The sequence below is a fragment of the Zeugodacus cucurbitae genome, chromosome Y (genome assembly GCF_028554725.1).
Source record: "Zeugodacus cucurbitae isolate PBARC_wt_2022May chromosome Y, idZeuCucr1.2, whole genome shotgun sequence".
In the NCBI taxonomy this organism is placed as follows: Eukaryota; Metazoa; Arthropoda; class Insecta; order Diptera; family Tephritidae; genus Zeugodacus; species Zeugodacus cucurbitae.
The window spans coordinates 1,017,562-1,035,194 of NC_071673.1; positions in this window are offsets into that span (position 1 = coordinate 1,017,562).

Consider the following 17,633-nt stretch of genomic DNA (forward strand, 5'->3'; position numbering starts at 1 on the left):
CGTTAAATTACCACAACAAAAATAGGTCAAAAATAAAGAATTACGAAGCAGATGACACTATATTTAAAAAGAATAAACAAATTAGAGGCAAAACCAAACCAATTTTTAAGAAAGAAACTGTCGCTAAAGACAATACCGTCACAATAACTACTAAAGACAATAGAAAACTTCATAAATCGCATTTAAAAAATAATTGACATTTACTCTTTAGACTCTTACCGTACTGGACAACTGCAACAGTGGACACCTACGAATACAACAGCCCGCTCGTGACAATCAAACAAGGACTAGGAAAAATTACAAAAGGGACGTATAAAATTATCCACACTATCGATTTGGACGATTACGAAAAAGTTACCAACGACGTTAGACTTACTATATACCACGAAATTAGTAAAACAAATATTTTATTTCCACAATTAAAACATCAACTTTCCGAGATAGATAGCTTATTAAGCCAACTGCGAACAAAAAACACAACCATTCAAAAGAGATCGGTAATTGGATAGGATCTGCTTGGAAATGGTTAGCGGGTAACCCCGATGGCACTGACTGGGACCGAATACTTTCCACAACACATGAACTGACTGAAAACAGTAACATACAATACACTACAAACCAAAAACTTATCAAGACAAATAACAAAATATTAAATAGTTATAATACGATTGTGGATGAAATAAGTAAGAATAATAAGGAATTATTCGCACAAACATTATATAATAGGTTAAGTATAGTAAAAGACGAAATTGCAAAAATTATAATGGCAACCTAATTAGCAAAACAAGGAATCGTCCATTCTCAAATTCTTAATAAAGAAGATATCGCAAATATTCTTTCTCAAACTGAGACATTACCTTTTAAAAACGAACTGCAAGCACTCAAATATGCAGAACCTTCTATGATCATTACAAAAATCACTTCTTTTATATGTAATTTCACTACCAAAAACAGAAGATACCCTGTACAATAATATTATCATACGTTCAACTGTAAAACACCTTAAACGAGTATACTTAGAATTCACCAATCTTTTCATATCCCAAAATGATAAATATGGCACACTTGGAAATTGCATCGAAGTAGATGATACTACTATATGCAAGAGAAACCAACTTAAAAAATTAGACAAAACCCACTGCATTGCACAAATCCTTAGTGGAGAAAAAGCGCTTTGCGATTACTAATATGTAAACCAGGCTACAATTGACTTAATTAATTAAGGAACAATATTTCTTTCAAATTTTATTGGAAATATTACTTATAATAATACATCTTTTAAACTAAATGGTACTTTTCTTATAAACTTCTTTAACGAAACTATAACTTTGAATAACGTTAGTTACAAAAACTGACAAACAAGTTCTTATCAGATCTTACCTGCAATACTTCAGAATAGCCTAACAGAAAATGAAATTAAATTAGATTTAAACTATTTACATTAACTACATTTAAACAATGTAAATGAACTAGAACGAATAACATCAAAAAACATTATTTCAATTAGCTCAAGCTTCGCAGCAATTCTTGTTGCAGTAACACAATCATTAGCTTTGTATATGATACTTAAACCAAAAAACAGAAATTCATTCTTTATCCCACTAATAATAGATTATCCACAGCTTTCAGTAACCAATAATTCTTAATCAGCGAGACGCTGATGCTTAAGAAGGGGGGAGTTATCACAGCTAGAGTAGCTATCAAAATAGAACAACAACAAAGTTGTCGTTGCTTTCAAAATATACAAACAAGAACGTTGAATTTTAATCAGAAATTCAATTCAGCAATATTCTGCAAATAAACAATATCATTTGTTGCTCAATAAAGTTCATTTCCAAAAATAACAACAACAACACATTCCGTCGGCCCTAAACCAGAGCGGAAGCCGTGCCGCTGCAATGTAAGCTGTTTCGTGAGGTTTGCTATGATTATTGCTTAGATTAGCATTATTGAATATATAGAAATAAGTACTAGTAAGTAAGAATTCGAACATATGTAAGTTTATAGTAAATAAGAGAAATATTGTAAATGTAGTTAAGAAAGTACTTGAGTTTAACTTTACCATGTTAAGCAGTACGTTATTATTTACACGGCGACAATCATTAACTTATATGTGTGCATATACATATATATGTGTAAGGAAACTGGTTAACGGTAGGTACAACAGTTTCGGCTAAAAGTACCGGGACAAACAAGAATAATAAATAATAAGCAAAATTAGAAAGTACCGTTCTACCGCTGCTATAATAAACCGCTACAACCTCTAGTGCCGTTAAGTCAAACTCATAGGACATCGTCACCTCCCCTGCTGCTACATCTTCATCAACAACTGCGTCACTCATATGTATAATAGAATTCCATATATTGAAAGGTAGGAAATAATAAAAAAACGTTACTTATGGTAATAATAATAATTAATTCGAATTAAAAGAAAAGTTAAATTGTGGTGTGTCGAAAAGTTTAATATACCGATTAACGAAAACAAGTCCGTATCGTTCTCCGATTCAAATGAAAAGGGGCTGTTTATTCTTTTTCTTTTAATTGTTTAGCCTAATTCTTAAAGTAACGGTTTAAGCTAGTTGTTGCAAAAAGGGGTAAGTATAATTATTTTTCGTTAAACATTGTTGTAGATTATGTTAAGATAAGTAATAGATTAATATTATAAATACATAATCAGGATAAGTATTTTATATACAATAGAGTTTCTTAATTTAATTTTCAATATTTTTACAAATTCATTTAATTATTTCAAGTTTGAGATATATAAATATATATATATATATATGTGGGAAGCGACGACAGGACAACACGTAGTGGACACACCTATTAATACGTACGCATACTCACCACACTTACAAAGGGCAATACTGACCTATGACAATAGGCAGCACTGATAGGGCACGACCAACTTAACAATCAGAACAAGAACACAGTCGTTAAACTGTCATCATACATATAGCACGGTCAAACGGACGGACTTCACACATTCAATTTGTACATTGCTTAAATAAAAAGTGTATTCTAATTATAAAATTGAACCAAGTGCGTTTATTTGGAAGGGCTATCCTACAAATATGGTGTCAGAGTGAGATGGTAGCCCCACGGAAAAAACTTTTAAATTGATATTTTTTATATTTCAAAAGTGAAGTGAGCGTAAAATTTTTTAAACATTTTTTTTTTAATAAAATATAAAACTGTACTTTCGCAAAAGTAACCATTCAATAAATATACAGACGTATAACGGTGACAGAGAATCGGATAAGCAGCAAATTTTTAACAGCGTAAATTTTTGTATTTCATTTCAATTCAATTTCATTTTACAAACATTATTCCAATATTATTATTCAAAATAATTTTAATAATATTCATATTATTATATTAATATTCATTTTGTAACATATTGTAAAATTTTTTAAGAATTTGCGGAATTTTATATTTTTAATACATATATAAAATTTAAAATTTGTAATATTTCACTTCATCCTTAATTTGTATTGATATTGATTTTGTAATTGAATTTGTAAGAGCATTGTAAGACAATGGTCCTTGAACAGATTTTAGCATTGACTGTGGACGGACTTAGGGAAAACTTGGAAAGGTTGGGATTAGTAGCTAGTGGACGGAAAACCGTACTACAGGGCAGATTGCTGAAACAAATCAGTCTAAATGCAAGCGAGGATGAGGCCGATGACGCCGGTAGTAGATGTAGCGTGAATACACCGATTGTAGAGCAATCGATGTTTACACTTCGTGATGTGGAAGATTCCATGACTCCATTTAGTGGTTCAGGACTACCTAATTTTAAACAATGGCTACAAGACTTCGAAGATAATGCGGAAGCAGTACAGTGGAGTGAGCTACCGAAATATATCTATGCCAAGCAATTACTGAAGGGAGCTGCAAAGATGTTCGTACGTGGTCAAGCTGGTATTTGTAGTTGGAGTTCGTTGAAATCAGCATTGAAGAGCGAGTTTGGTACCACCTTATCAGCAATTGATGTATATTGCACATTGAGGAACCGACGTAAACGACAGAACGAAGATATATATGAATACCTATATTGTCTGATGGAAATCTGGAACCTATAAACTCAGATAACCACAGCCTTATAGAGACTTCGTCGATGGTATTCCGGATTCTAAAGTAAACAAATCCAATTTAACACCAAGTTACAGGCAACACCTATACCTTCGTACCCAACAGAAATATTGCATATCGACATTATAGAAATGTCCGGCGAAAAATATACATATTTCGTGCCTTGACAAATTCTCTAAATTTGTAAAATTTTTCAGAATAAAAATAAATCAGTATTGCATATCAGGGATAAATTGATAAAGCTTCTACACTATTTCACTGTACCAAAGACTTTAGTCCTGGACAATGAGGGCAGCTTTATAAGCCCAATAACTCTAAACTATTTGGAGGGGTTAGGAATTGAAATCTATCTAGGACCACCTCAGAAAAGTGAAGTCAATGGTGCGATAGAACGTGTGCATTCCACTATTATTGAAATAATCAGAAATAGTTAATTGTGACCTTCGAAATGAAATAGCTAGAAACCAAAAAAATACGTTAAATTACCACAACAAAAATAGGTCAAAAATAAAGAATTACGAAGCAGATGACACTATATTTAAAAAGAATAAACAAATTAGAGGCAAAACCAAACCAATTTTTAAGAAAGAAACTGTCGCTAAAGACAATACCGTCACAATAACTACTAAAGACAATAGAAAACTTCATAAATCGCATTTAAAAAATAATTGACATTTACTCTTTAGACTCTTACCGTACTGGACAACTGCAACAGTGGACACCTACGAATACAACAGCCCGCTCGTGACAATCAAACAAGGACTAGGAAAAATTACAAAAGGGACGTATAAAATTATCCACACTATCGATTTGGACGATTACGAAAAAGTTACCAACGACGTTAGACTTACTATATACCACGAAATTAGTAAAACAAATATTTTATTTCCACAATTAAAACATCAACTTTCCGAGATAGATAGCTTATTAAGCCAACTGCGAACAAAAAACACAACCATTCAAAAGAGATCGGTAATTGGATAGGATCTGCTTGGAAATGGTTAGCGGGTAACCCCGATGGCACTGACTGGGACCGAATACTTTCCACAACACATGAACTGACTGAAAACAGTAACATACAATACACTACAAACCAAAAACTTATCAAGACAAATAACAAAATATTAAATAGTTATAATACGATTGTGGATGAAATAAGTAAGAATAATAAGGAATTATTCGCACAAACATTATATAATAGGTTAAGTATAGTAAAAGACGAAATTGCAAAAATTATAATGGCAACCTAATTAGCAAAACAAGGAATCGTCCATTCTCAAATTCTTAATAAAGAAGATATCGCAAATATTCTTTCTCAAACTGAGACATTACCTTTTAAAAACGAACTGCAAGCACTCAAATATGCAGAACCTTCTATGATCATTACAAAAATCACTTCTTTTATATGTAATTTCACTACCAAAAACAGAAGATACCCTGTACAATAATATTATCATACGTTCAACTGTAAAACACCTTAAACGAGTATACTTAGAATTCACCAATCTTTTCATATCCCAAAATGATAAATATGGCACACTTGGAAATTGCATCGAAGTAGATGATACTACTATATGCAAGAGAAACCAACTTAAAAAATTAGACAAAACCCACTGCATTGCACAAATCCTTAGTGGAGAAAAAGCGCTTTGCGATTACTAATATGTAAACCAGGCTACAATTGACTTAATTAATTAAGGAACAATATTTCTTTCAAATTTTATTGGAAATATTACTTATAATAATACATCTTTTAAACTAAATGGTACTTTTCTTATAAACTTCTTTAACGAAACTATAACTTTGAATAACGTTAGTTACAAAAACTGACAAACAAGTTCTTATCAGATCTTACCTGCAATACTTCAGAATAGCCTAACAGAAAATGAAATTAAATTAGATTTAAACTATTTACATTAACTACATTTAAACAATGTAAATGAACTAGAACGAATAACATCAAAAAACATTATTTCAATTAGCTCAAGCTTCGCAGCAATTCTTGTTGCAGTAACACAATCATTAGCTTTGTATATGATACTTAAACCAAAAAACAGAAATTCATTCTTTATCCCACTAATAATAGATTATCCACAGCTTTCAGTAACCAATAATTCTTAATCAGCGAGACGCTGATGCTTAAGAAGGGGGGAGTTATCACAGCTAGAGTAGCTATCAAAATAGAACAACAACAAAGTTGTCGTTGCTTTCAAAATATACAAACAAGAACGTTGAATTTTAATCAGAAATTCAATTCAGCAATATTCTGCAAATAAACAATATCATTTGTTGCTCAATAAAGTTCATTTCCAAAAATAACAACAACAACACATTCCGTCGGCCCTAAACCAGAGCGGAAGCCGTGCCGCTGCAATGTAAGCTGTTTCGTGAGGTTTGCTATGATTATTGCTTAGATTAGCATTATTGAATATATAGAAATATGTACTAGTAAGTAAGAATTCGAACATATGTAAGTTTATAGTAAATAAGAGAAATATTGTAAATGTAGTTAAGAAAGTACTTGAGTTTAACTTTACCATGTTAAGCAGTACGTTATTATTTACACGGCGACAATCATTAACTTATATGTGTGCATATACATATATATGTGTAAGGAAACTGGTTAACGGTAGGTACAACAGTTTCGGCTAAAAGTACCGGGACAAACAAGAATAATAAATAATAAGCAAAATTAGAAAGTACCGTTCTACCGCTGCTATAATAAACCGCTACAACCTCTAGTGCCGTTAAGTCAAACTCATAGGACATCGTCACCTCCCCTGCTGCTACATCTTCATCAACAACTGCGTCACTCATATGTATAATAGAATTCCATATATTGAAAGGTAGGAAATAATAAAAAAACGTTACTTATGGTAATAATAATAATTAATTCGAATTAAAAGAAAAGTTAAATTGTGGTGTGTCGAAAAGTTTAATATACCGATTAACGAAAACAAGTCCGTATCGTTCTCCGATTCAAATGAAAAGGGGCTGTTTATTCTTTTTCTTTTAATTGTTTAGCCTAATTCTTAAAGTAACGGTTTAAGCTAGTTGTTGCAAAAAGGGGTAAGTATAATTATTTTTCGTTAAACATTGTTGTAGATTATGTTAAGATAAGTAATAGATTAATATTATAAATACATAATCAGGATAAGTATTTTATATACAATAGAGTTTCTTAATTTAATTTTCAATATTTTTACAAATTCATTTAATTATTTCAAGTTTGAGATATATAAATATATATATATATATATGTGGGAAGCGACGACAGGACAACACGTAGTGGACACACCTATTAATACGTACGCATACTCACCACACTTACAAAGGGCAATACTGACCTATGACAATAGGCAGCACTGATAGGGCACGACCAACTTAACAATCAGAACAAGAACACAGTCGTTAAACTGTCATCATACATATAGCACGGTCAAACGGACGGACTTCACACATTCAATTTGTACATTGCTTAAATAAAAAGTGTATTCTAATTATAAAATTGAACCAAGTGCGTTTATTTGGAAGGGCTATCCTACAAATATGGTGTCAGAGTGAGATGGTAGCCCCACGGAAAAAACTTTTAAATTGATATTTTTTATATTTCAAAAGTGAAGTGAGCGTAAAATTTTTTAAACATTTTTTTTTAATAAAATATAAAACTGTACTTTCGCAAAAGTAACCATTCAATAAATATACAGACGTATAACGGTGACAGAGAATCGGATAAGCAGCAAATTTTTAACAGCGTAAATTTTTGTATTTCATTTCAATTCAATTTCATTTTACAAACATTATTCCAATATTATTATTCAAAATAATTTTAATAATATTCATATTATTATATTAATATTCATTTTGTAACATATTGTAAAATTTTTTAAGAATTTGCGGAATTTTATATTTTTAATACATATATAAAATTTAAAATTTGTAATATTTCACTTCATCCTTAATTTGTATTGATATTGATTTTGTAATTGAATTTGTAAGAGCATTGTAAGACAATGGTCCTTGAACAGATTTTAGCATTGACTGTGGACGGACTTAGGGAAAACTTGGAAAGGTTGGGATTAGTAGCTAGTGGACGGAAAACCGTACTACAGGGCAGATTGCTGAAACAAATCAGTCTAAATGCAAGCGAGGATGAGGCCGATGACGCCGGTAGTAGATGTAGCGTGAATACACCGATTGTAGAGCAATCGATGTTTACACTTCGTGATGTGGAAGATTCCATGACTCCATTTAGTGGTTCAGGACTACCTAATTTTAAACAATGGCTACAAGACTTCGAAGATAATGCGGAAGCAGTACAGTGGAGTGAGCTACCGAAATATATCTATGCCAAGCAATTACTGAAGGGAGCTGCAAAGATGTTCGTACGTGGTCAAGCTGGTATTTGTAGTTGGAGTTCGTTGAAATCAGCATTGAAGAGCGAGTTTGGTACCACCTTATCAGCAATTGATGTATATTGCACATTGAGGAACCGACGTAAACGACAGAACGAAGATATATATGAATACCTATATTGTCTGATGGAAATCTGGAACCTATAAACTCAGATAACCACAGCCTTATAGAGACTTCGTCGATGGTATTCCGGATTCTAAAGTAAACAAATCCAATTTAACACCAAGTTACAGGCAACACCTATACCTTCGTACCCAACAGAAATATTGCATATCGACATTATAGAAATGTCCGGCGAAAAATATACATATTTCGTGCCTTGACAAATTCTCTAAATTTGTAAAATTTTTCAGAATAAAAATAAATCAGTATTGCATATCAGGGATAAATTGATAAAGCTTCTACACTATTTCACTGTACCAAAGACTTTAGTCCTGGACAATGAGGGCAGCTTTATAAGCCCAATAACTCTAAACTATTTGGAGGGGTTAGGAATTGAAATCTATCTAGGACCACCTCAGAAAAGTGAAGTCAATGGTGCGATAGAACGTGTGCATTCCACTATTATTGAAATAATCAGAAATAGTTAATTGTGACCTTCGAAATGAAATAGCTAGAAACCAAAAAAATACGTTAAATTACCACAACAAAAATAGGTCAAAAATAAAGAATTACGAAGCAGATGACACTATATTTAAAAAGAATAAACAAATTAGAGGCAAAACCAAACCAATTTTTAAGAAAGAAACAGTCGCTAAAGACAATACCGTCACAATAACTACTAAAGACAATAGAAAACTTCATAAATCGCATTTAAAAAATAATTGACATTTACTCTTTAGACTCTTACCGTACTGGACAACTGCAACAGTGGACACCTACGAATACAACAGCCCGCTCGTGACAATCAAACAAGGACTAGGAAAAATTACAAAAGGGACGTATAAAATTATCCACACTATCGATTTGGACGATTACGAAAAAGTTACCAACGACGTTAGACTTACTATATACCACGAAATTAGTAAAACAAATATTTTATTTCCACAATTAAAACATCAACTTTCCGAGATAGATAGCTTATTAAGCCAACTGCGAACAAAAAACACAACCATTCAAAAGAGATCGATAAATTGGATAGGATCTGCTTGGAAATGGTTAGCGGGTAACCCCGATGGCACTGACTGGGACCGAATACTTTCCACAACACATGAACTGACTGAAAACAGTAACATACAATACACTACAAACCAAAAACTTATCAAGACAAATAACAAAATATTAGATAGTTATAATACGATTGTGGATGAAATAAGTAAGAATAATAAGGAATTATTCGCACAAACATTATATAATAGGTTAAGTATAGTAAAAGACGAAATTGCAAAAATTATAATGGCAACCTAATTAGCAAAACAAGGAATCGTCCATTCTCAAATTCTTAATAAAGAAGATATCGCAAATATTCTTTCTCAAACTGAGACATTACCTTTTAAAAACGAACTGCAAGCACTCAAATATGCAGAACCTTCTATGATCATACAAAAATCACTTCTTTTATATGTAATTTCACTACCAAAAACAGAAGATACCCTGTACAATAATATTATCATACGTTCAACTGTAAAACACCTTAAACGAGTATACTTAGAATTCACCAATCTTTTCATATCCCAAAATGATAAATATGGCACACTTGGAAATTGCATCGAAGTAGATGATACTACTATATGCAAGAGAAACCTACTTAAAAAATTAGACAAAACCCACTGCATTGCACAAATCCTTAGCGGAGAAAAAGCGCTTTGCGATTACTAATATGTAAACCAGGCTACAATTGAATTAATTAATGAAGGAACAATATTTCTTTCAAATTTTATTGGAAATATTACTTATAATAATACATCTTTTAAACTAAATGGTACTTTTCTTATAAACTTCTTTAACGAAACTATAACTTTGAATAACGTTAGTTACACAAACTGACAAACAAGTTCTTATCAGATCTTACCTGCAATACTTCAGAATAGCCTAACAGAAAATGAAATTAAATTAGATTTAAACTATTTACATAAACTACATTTAAACAATGTAAATGAACTAGAACGAATAACATCAAAAAACATTATTTCAATTAGCTCAAGCTTCGCAGCAATTCTTGTTGCAGTAACACTATCATTAGCTTTGTATATGATACTTAAACCAAAAAACAGAAATTCATTCTTTATCCCACCAATAATAGATTATCCACAGCTTTCAGTAACCAATAATTCTTAATCAGCGAGACGCTGATGCTTAAGAAGGGGGGAGTTATCACAGCTAGAGTAGCTATCAAAATAGAACAACAACAAGGTTGTCGTTGCTTTCAAAATATACAAACAAGAACGTTGAATTTTAATCAGAAATTCAATTCAGCAATATTCTGCAAATAAACAATATCATTTGTTGCTCAATAAAGTTCATTTCCAAAAATAACAACAACAACACATTCCGTCCGCCCTAAACCAGAGCGGAAGCCGTGCCGCCGCAATGTAAGCTGTTTCGTGAGGTTTGCTATGATTATTGCTTAAATTAGCATTATTGAATATATAGAAATAAGTACTAGTAAGTAAGAATTCGAACATATGTAAGTTTATAGTAAATAAGAGAAATATTGTAAATGTATTTAATAAAGTACTTGAGTTCAACTTTACCATGTTAAGCAGTACGTGATTATTTACACGGCGACAATCATTAACTTATATGTGTGCATATACATATATATGTGTAAGGAAACTGGTTAACGGTAGGTACAACAGTTTCGGCTAAAAGTACCGGGACAAACAAGAATAATAAATAATAAGCAAAATTAGAAAGTGCCGTTCTAACGCTGCTATAATAAACCGCTACAACCTCTAGTGCCGTTAAGTCAAACTCATAGGACATCGTCACCTCCCCTGCTGCTACATCTTCATCAACAACTACGTCACTCATATGTATAATAGAATTCCATATATTGAAAGGTAGGAAATAATAAAAAAACGTTACTTATGGTAATAATAATAATTAATTCGAATTAAAAGAAAAGTTAAATTGTGGTGTGTCGAAAAGTTTAATATACCGATTAACGAAAACAAGTCCGTATCGTTCTCCGATTCAAATGAAAAGGGGCTGTTTATTCTTTTTCTTTTAATTGCTTAGCCTAATTTTTAAAGTAACGGTTTAAGCTAGTTGTTGCAAAAAGGGGTAAGTATAATTATTTTTCGTTAAACATTGTTGTAGATTATGTTAAGATAAGTAATAGATTAATATTATAAATACATAATCAGGATAAGTATTTTATATACAATAGAGTTTCTTAATTTAATTTTCAATATTTTTACAAATTCATTTAATTATTTCAAGTTTGAGATATATAAATATATATATGTGGGAAGCATACTCACCACACTTACAAAGGGCAATACTGATCTATGACAATAGGCAGCACTGATAGGGCACGACCAACTTAACAATCAGAACAAGAACACAGTCGTTAAACTGTCATCATACATATAGCACGGTCAAACGGACGGACTTCACACATTCAATTTGTACATTGCTTAAATAAAAAGTGTATTCTAATTATAAAATTGAACCAAGTGCGTTTATTTGGAAGGGCTATCCTACAAATATGGTGTCAGAGTGAGATGGTAGCCCCACGGAAAAAACTTTTAAATTGATATTTTTTATATTTCAAAAGGGAAGTGCGCGTAAAATTTTTAAAAATTTTTTTTTAATAAAATATAAAACTGTACTTTCGCAAAAGTAACCATTCAATAAATACACAGACGTATAACGGTGACAGAGAATCGGATAAGCAGCAAATTTTTAACAGCGTAAATTTTTGTATTTCAGAAGCACCAAAAAAGTAAAGCAGCGTAGCAGCAAAGGGTAAAGCTCCAGTTACCGATGCTTGACTTGACTCAGCTTCGAAAAATTTGGCTTGGAAAACTTAGATGCAGTTATACTTCACACAACTTCAACTTCAGCTGTTATTATTATAGTTTCTGGGTAGAGTTGCCAGATGTGCATATTTAGCTTTAAAATTAAGTTTTTTAAATTAAAATATCACCAAGATTGAAGATTTTAAAACTAGTATACAAAAAAATCTTCACTATTAGGAAATCTGTGAACACGTGAAGATTTTATGTTTGAAAGAAAACTCTTTAATAAATATATGAATATAACTTTGAGCAGAATACCACAAAAGAAACGTGCACACGTAGTTCAGTTTTTCGATATTTGGAATTGTTACAATATGTAATAAATTGGAGCCAGCCAAGCGTATATATGATAGGTGAATAAATAATTTATTCAAATTGTATTTGAACATTTACAATAAATTCGCAAAATATTTTTTTTCTGAGCAGATCACCACAAATTCTTGCAGAGATTCGCAATAGTTATGTTTCTGTTGTAAAAATTACCCTCATATCATACTTATTTGATTTTATTTGTTTATTGCACTTAAAGTTAAACAAGTATTTGCGTTATAAATAAGATAAACGATTTTTTTATTAAACACATTAAAAAATAATTGTGAAAAAGGTATTTTCCTCTGAATTATCTTATTTTTTCTTTATTTGAAGATTTATAAATATTAAAGATTAGAATTTTAACATATTTAATTTTAACCGAAAACATTCAGGCAACACTGGAATAGTGTCATAATGAGAATGAAAAGAGAAGCAGTGAGAGAGGGAGAGCAGTTCAAATGTCAACGTAACTTAGAGTTCTAAATTCAACAGACTTTCAAGTCAAGTCATGCGTTCGGTAATCAAATATATGCAAGGCCCATTAAATGGATCTTTTATGTTACAGTTCTCAAGTCTCTCTAGGTCTAGTCAAGCATCGGTAACTGGAGCTTAAGAATATAAAGAAACAGAGTATTAAGGCGAGCGTCAGGAACGCAAGCGTATGCGGCGTCCGTAGCGGTAGAAGCAGAGAAGGCAGCAACAGGGCGTCCGTAGCGGTAAAAGCAGAGAAGTGCACAAATACAGTAGCGGTAACCAAAAGAGGACAACTTTAAACAATTCACAAGTACAGTTGAGGCGAATAAAGTAAGACCATATAATTTTATATTAATTTTTCTAATATTATAATTCAATTCAATTTAATACATTTTGTAATTCAATTTCATTTTACAAACATTATTCCAATATTATTATTCAAAATAATTTTAATAATATTCATATTATTATATTAATATTCATTTTGTAACATATTGTAAAATTTTTTAAGAATTTGCGGAATTTTATATTTTTAATACATATATAAAATTTAAAATTTGTAATATTTCACTTCATCCTTAATTTGTATTGATATTGATTTTGTAATTGAATTTGTAAGAGCATTGTAAGACAATGGTCCTTGAACAGATTTTAGCATTGACTGTGGACGGACTTAGGGAAAACTTGGAAAGGTTGGGATTAGTAGCTAGTGGACGGAAAACCGTACTACAGGGCAGATTGCTGAAACAAATCAGTCTAAATGCAAGCGATGATGAGGCCGATGACGCCGGTAGTAGATGTAGCGTGAATACACCGATTGTAGAGCAATCGATGTTTACACTTCGTGATGTGGAAGATTCCATGACTCCATTTAGCGGTTCAGGACTACCTAATTTTGAACAATGGCTACAAGACTTCGAAGATAATGCGGAAGCAGTACAGTGGAGTGAGCTACCGAAATATATCTATGCCAAGCAATTACTGAAGGGAGCTGCAAAGATGTTCGTACGTGGTCAAGCTGGTATTTGTAGTTGGAGTTCGTTGAAATCAGCATTGAAGAGCGAGTTTGGTACCACCTTATCAGCAATTGATGTATATTGCACATTGAGGAACCGACGTAAACGACAGAACGAAGATATATATGAATACCTATATTGTCTGATGGAAATCTGGAACCTATAAACTCAGATAACCACAGCCTTATAGAGACTTCGTCGATGGTATTCCGGATTCTAAACAAATCCAATTTAACACCAAGTTACAGGCAACACCTATACCTTCGTACCCAACAGAAATATTGCATATCGACATTATAGAAATGTCCGGCGAAAAATATACATATTTCGTGCCTTGACAAATTCTCTAAATTTGTAAAATTTTTCAGAATAAAAATAAATCAGTATTGCATATCAGGGATAAATTGATAAAGCTTCTACACTATTTCACTGTATCAAAGACTTTAGTCCTGGACAATGAGGGCAGCTTTATAAGCCCAATACCTCTAAACTATTTGGAGGGGTTAGGAATTGAAATCTATCTAGGACCACCTCAGAAAAGTGAAGTCAATGGTGCGATAGAACGTATGCATTCCACTATTATTGAAATAATCAGAAATAGTTAATTGTGACCTTCGAAATAAAATAGCTAGAAACCAAAAAAATACGTTAAATTACCACAACAAAAATAGGTCAAAAATAAAGAATTACGAAGCAGGTGAAACTATATTTAAAAAGAATAAACAAATTAGAGGCAAAACCAAACCAATTTTTAAGAAAGAAACTGTCGCTAAAGACAATACCGTCACAATAACTACTAAAGACAATAGAAAACTTCATAAATCGCATTTAAAAAATAATTGACATTGACTCTTACCGTACTGGACAACTGCAACAGTGGACACCTACGAATACGACAGCCCGCTCGTGACAATCAAACAAGGACTAGAAACCAAAAAAATACGTTAAATTACCACAACAAAAATAGGTCAAAAATAAAGACTTACGAAGCAGGTGACACTATATTTAAAAAGAATAAACAAATTAGAGGCAAAACCAAACCAATTTTTAAGAAAGAAACTGTCGCTAAAGACAATACCGTCACAATAACTACTAAAGACAATAGAAAACTTCATAAATCGCATTTAAAAAATAATTGACATTTACTCTTTAGACTCTTACCGAACTGGACAACTGCAACAGTGGACACCTACGAATACGACAGCCCGCTCGTGACAATCAAACAAGGACTAGGAAAAATTACAAAAGGGACGTATAAAATTATGCATACTATCGACTTGGACGATTACGAAAAAATTACCAACGACGTTAGAATTACTATATACCACGAAATTAGTAAAACAAATATTTTATTTCCACAATTAAAACATCAACTTTCCGAGATAGATAGCTTAATAAGCCAACTGCGAACAAAAAACACAACCATTCAAAAGAGATCGATAAATTGGATAGGATCTGTTTGGAAATGGTTAGCGGGTAACCCCGATGCCACTGACTGGGACCGAATACTTTCCACAACACATGAACTGACTGAAAACAGTAACATACAATACACTACAAACCAATACCTTATCAAGACAAATAACAAAATATTAGATAGTTATAATACGAAATCTGAGTAAATGTAAATTAAAAGATTTTAAGTAAACATGCTATTGTTCTATTTGTCAATGTCAATATATGTGATATAAGGTCGATATTTATTTAACAGGAATGTGAACTTTATACATAAATCTGAGAAACTGGATAATTAATGATTTCGATGACATAACGTTTTTGATGTTTGTTATTTTGAGTAAATATGCTATATTTTTCTTTTTGTCAATGTACAATCTACAAGAAACTGAACACTAAACATAAACGTGAACAGATGTAAAATGTTTGATGTTATATAATTCTAATATATGGTTCTGTTTGTCGATATTGTATAATTTACAAGAAAGTGAATCTTAAACATAATATATATACAGATCTGAAGTTATTAATTTTAGAATAAATTGTATATATGGTTCTACAAGAAAGTGAACAATAATCATAATTATAAATCTGAGAAACTGCAAAATTAGTTATTGTGAGTACGTATACTATATTGTTCTATTTGTGAATGTATAAGTTAATTGAATATATATATATATATTGTATCGAAAGTGAATTTTCAGGAAGGTGAACTTCAACATAAATCTGAGAAAATGTAAAATAAAAGATTTTAAATAAATATGCTATTGTTCTATTTGTTGATATTTATTTAACAGGAATGGGAACTTTATACATAAATCTGATAAACTGGATAATTAATGATTTCGATGACATAACGTTTTTGATGTTTGTTATTTTGAGGAAATATGCTATATTTTGAAGAATTTGAACTCTAAATATAAATCTAGAATACATTTGCTTTATTATTTTATTTTAATAATTTTGAGTAAATCTGCTATATTTCTCTATTTGTCAATGTGCAATCTACAAGAAAACGAATTTTAAACACAAATCTGAATAGATGGAAAGTTATTGATTTTAAATAAATGTGATATATGGTTATAATTGTCGATATTTATTTTACAAGAAATACTTAATGAAATTAATAAATTTGCTATATTGTTTTATTTGTCATTGTATAATTTATAAGAAAGTGAATTTACAGGAAGGAGTACTTAAAACTTACCTGAGAAAATGTAAAATTAATGATTTTAAGTACATATGATATTGTTCTATTTGTCAATGTATAATTTACAAGAAAGTGAACCTTAAACATAATGTATATACAGATCTGAAGTTATTAATTTTTGAATAAATTTTGTATATGGTTCTACAAGAAAGTGAAATATACTCATAAACATGTAGAGATTTAAATGCAATAATTTTAATAAATTAAATATTAGAAACTGCATAATTAGTTATTATGGGTATGTATGCTATATTTTTCTATTTGTGAATGTATAAGTTAAGTGAATCATATATCTATATATATAAAAATGAATGCCATTTTTCGTTGTGACTTTATAACTCAAGAACGGGCTCACCTATCCAAACCAAATTTTTAGGTTTTGTTTGGACTATTCAGTAGATGGTTTGTGTTTTGAAATTTTAAGAATCGGATACCAGGGTCTCGAGAAATAGGCCAAAACGTGGACCCGGTTAACCCTAAGATGTGTTAGTACAATTTGGGTAGCAAATGGAAGCTGTTGATGATTTTTATAGTATAGAGTATTTTTGATGCCGCTCCGTGACTAAGGTCTCGAGATATTGGCAAAAATGTTTTAAAAATTTCACCACATATATGTTACATTTTTTTTATTTAACTCGTACCTACTTGGAAAGCTGAAAAGCGCTCAATGTATGGTGGAATTATTTT